This window comes from Salvelinus fontinalis, chromosome 26, assembly GCF_029448725.1.
Source record: "Salvelinus fontinalis isolate EN_2023a chromosome 26, ASM2944872v1, whole genome shotgun sequence".
Taxonomy (NCBI): Eukaryota; Metazoa; Chordata; class Actinopteri; order Salmoniformes; family Salmonidae; genus Salvelinus; species Salvelinus fontinalis.
The window spans coordinates 47,296,009-47,299,962 of record NC_074690.1 but is presented as its reverse complement, the minus strand read 5'-3'; the positions used below and the strand labels follow the sequence as shown (position 1 = coordinate 47,299,962).

Below are 3,954 nucleotides of genomic sequence, written 5' to 3'. Positions count from 1 at the left end.
CCAGAACCTGTGTGTCCTTTTGAAAATCCTTCTTAATCAAACCACATTAATCACGCTCCTTTCCCTTATTATTTCCAGCGTGGAACACATCCTCTCAGTCCTGTTAACTGCAAACTGGCCCCTGCATCGCCAAGCATAACATCAAATAATAACAGCACATCATCATAGTGTGGGTTGTTAATTATTGAGTGGTATCATTTAGTAGTTACAGGTGTTCGGTTTTCACTCCACGAAGTGGGCCCTTAGGCAGCGTTTACACAGGCAGCACAATTCTGATCTTTTGGTCAATTATTTGCAAAAGATATGATCTGATTGGTCAAAAGACCAATTAGTGGCTAAAAGATCATAATTGGGCTGCCTGTGTAAACGCAGCCATGGTGACTTAGGCTACATGGGGAATCAGTTTGGCAGCGGCTAGTTTAATTAACCCACAATGCATGGATTGCAGTTACTCCTTGGCCATAGACTGCGTTTAAGGTAAGGAAACAAATAGGTAAAATCGCCAAACTATCCCTTCTGTTGTTGGCCAAGTACCAAATACACCTCCAAACCAAATATCCTGGCCCTAATATGGAAGTAAGCAGAGTCTGTCCTGTCACTGTCTGTCCTGTCGCTTTGCACTGATAAAATTCAGCCGTCCATTGCAATACCCTTACAGTACAAGCTTAATTGCATCCAGAGTATAAATCAATAATCAATGCTTGTAGCTCAGATCTGTCTTTACGAGTCACTCAACAAGCTGACAAGGTGCCACACAGAGTATTCTCTCTGTCAGGATTTTAAACCAAGAAAGAAAGAAAAAGTTTGTAAACATAGCTACATTCATTTAGTGGAACATCCTTTACACAGAATCTCTTTGTTTTTGTTATCACATTTGTTGAAGTTGGTCATCACACAGAACGTATTTTCTCCTTCTTCTGATCACATGTGCTGCCAGGTTTTATCCATAGACTGAATGTGCTCCTTAGCCTTCATCCTCAGCACTGCGATGTCGGAGCTACGTTCCACTTGCTCATGCATTGGGTACTTATCGTTGAAGGTGGGAGGACACTGACAGGGAGACGGGGCCATTAACTGCATGCCCTGCACCATCCCCTGGTGCACCTTGCCATGTACTGGAGGGCTGTTGAGGAAGCATTGGCTGTGGGAGTGGCTAGGGTAAGCAGACTGGAGGTAAGGGCTCTGCCCTGGGCCCATGTAGCCGGGGATAGTGTTCATGGGGGTGGCACTAGTCATGGGAGAGGTCAGCCAGGGGTTAGACATGGGCCCGTCGTTGGAGGGCATGGGCGGCCGGTTGAAGGCATGGGGGAGTCATAGAGCTTCATGGAGCTAGAGTCCATCTTCTCCTGATGTCGCCACTTAGCCCGACGATTCTGGAACCAAACCTGGACACGGACAGAGAGGATACAGTATTATTACTATACAGTAGTAGTGTCAGTTATAGATAGCTTCCAGCTCCTCATAATGAAAGTGGGCAGTATGATTAATGTACATAAATAGTAGGAGTAGTAGCAGAAGTTTAGAGCATTATCAAAATTACAGTGGACCGTATAATGCACTGCTGCTGTTGTATTTCTAGTAATATTAGTAGTAGTAGTAGAAGTGGTCATGCCAGTTAGTAATGCTAGTCTAGTGATAGTAAACAGCTGGAGGATCCATACCTTGTACAGTATTATCAGTGCATACTGATAGTAATAGTAGTACTAGATAGGCGGATACTCCATACACTATAATTAGTGGTGTAGTAGTACTGGTAGTAGTAGAAGTAGAGGCTCCATACCTGGACGCGGACCTCGGGGAGGTTGACTTTAAGGGCCAGCTTCTCCCGGCTGTAGACATCAGGGTAGTGGGACTTCTCAAAGGCCATCTCCAGCTCGTGGAGCTGGTAGGTTGTGAAGGTGGTGCGGTTACGCCGGTGCTTCTTCTTGGGGTGGTCCTCCTCTGGGGGTTCCGGGGACTTCCCCCCCATCACTGTCCATCCTCTTCTGGAGATCGCCCAAGTCCCCATCACACTTATCACTGCAGAAAAGGCCTGACTCTGAAGGAAGAAAGTAGAAGACAACATACGTGTTTGTTTAGATATGTCTACTGCATGAGCCTTTCGGGTCATCCGACAGTGCCAGTTTTGCTTCCCAAATGTGGCATACTAAGTCTTGCTTTCACACGATTGGAAAGTTTGTTTCCTTTTGGTGGAAATGGTATATGGTGGGTATAGTGTTTGATGTGAACCAGTGTATTTCACAACAAAGGACAGCGCCTTCTGCTTAATCTATGGTAGACAATTCACAATCACTTGGCATTCAGCCACAGTTCCAATAGCCATACCACTTAGAATACATTCACACTATAATGCATAATTCTAGGTAGCTACTGTAGCATGCTGCTTAAGATGGATATTGCAACAGAGGATAAAGGCAATGCAAGCTGCAGGCCTCTTCACTGAGGGTGACGTCATAATGTCTTTCACTGCATTCCTTTGTCCCAGTAATCCCATGGGGACAGATGCCACCTAATAAACCTGAGCGTCCCCGTGTGCCCTGGGCTGACCAGCTCTAATCTACACAAAAAAACGTTACTTTTCGAAGAAAACGGGGTGAAGTTGAAGCCCCACCACACATGGTGGATAGAGGGTAGATCCCATTAGAGCTTGTTAATTATTGAATCCAAATCAATTGAGATTATCATCAGATCATTAGCTTAGTTAATATCCTGTAATGATACAGTAATGGATAATTGTTATGTATAAACAAGTATTTTTCTCAATGAAAAGGGAAAAATAATCAGTACAAGTATAAATATATTGTAGCTTTACTGTAGTAATAAACTGTAGTCTCTGAATCTTTGCATGAAATCAGAACCCGAGCACAGTGTGCTTTCAACTGGCATTGCCTTTCCTCTTGGATCAAAGATTCTAAGCAAACATTGTGACTACTCATTTTACTGGACAAAATGTAAAGTCTTTACTGGTCAAACTATTGTTTCTCAATCTGTGACCAAAAGTAATACCTCCCCATTGACACTTTTCTTGTACTATTGTAGTGTGTCTCTAGTGACACATCATATCCAGAAATGCAATTTAAAACTAGACTAGACCTGCTCCATGAGATTGTGCAAATATTTAGAATCACGTCAATATCAAATCAACAAAAATTTACATAAGTCATTTCACATGCACCAATGCATGCACATTGGTGTTGTGGCTGCATATGTAAATTGAATCATGTAATAAATGCAATGTATCAATTAATTAATTGAACCAATCAATCAAAACAACCATCGCACTGATCATGGAAGGCAGAGTGCTGTGTGATGTCCCCCAGGCTGGCAAGGTGTCCGTAGGGGTCTGACTGGACCTGCTTCCACTGGTACTCCAGACCCTCTGTGTCCACTTTATGGGCCCCCACGCCCTCCACTGAGGTGAGCAGGGGTTCCTGGTCCTTCCTGAAGCCCAGGATCACATCAATGCTGTGGACTCGACCTCCTACGCTAGACCCCCCCTCCCTTCACCATGTCATGGTAGTTGTCTGATGACATGCAGCCGTCGTCCACCATTCCCAAGGTATCCATTGACAAATGCATCCGGAAGAGCTTTCAGGGAGCTCGATATGTTGTCCAGCTTTTGAAGGGATACCCTCAGATATAGTTGGACGTGTAACAGTCCTGACCTATTTATGTTAGTTTTTATGTGTTTATTGTCAGGGCATGTGTTTTGGGTGGGCAGTCTATGTTATCTGTTTCTATGTTGGTTTCGGTTTGCCTGGTATGGCTCTTGATTAGAGGCAGGTGGTTTGCATTTTCCTCTAATCAAGAGTCATATTTAGGTAGGGCATTCTCACTGTTTGTTTGTGGGTGATTGTCTCCTGTGATGTCTTCGTTATGTTCGATGTATTCACTTTTGGAGCTGTTTGGCTGTTCGTTCGTTTTGATGTACGTTCCTGTTCGTGAGTTTACGTT

At 44.0% G+C, this 3,954-nt stretch overlaps 1 pseudogene; it reads right to left on the bottom strand.

The window, feature by feature from the left end:
- Positions 1 to 921: 921 nt before the first annotated feature.
- Positions 922 to 3,579, bottom strand: LOC129824562 (retinal homeobox protein Rx2-like; annotated as a pseudogene).
- Between the last annotated feature and the right edge of the window lie 375 nt (positions 3,580 to 3,954).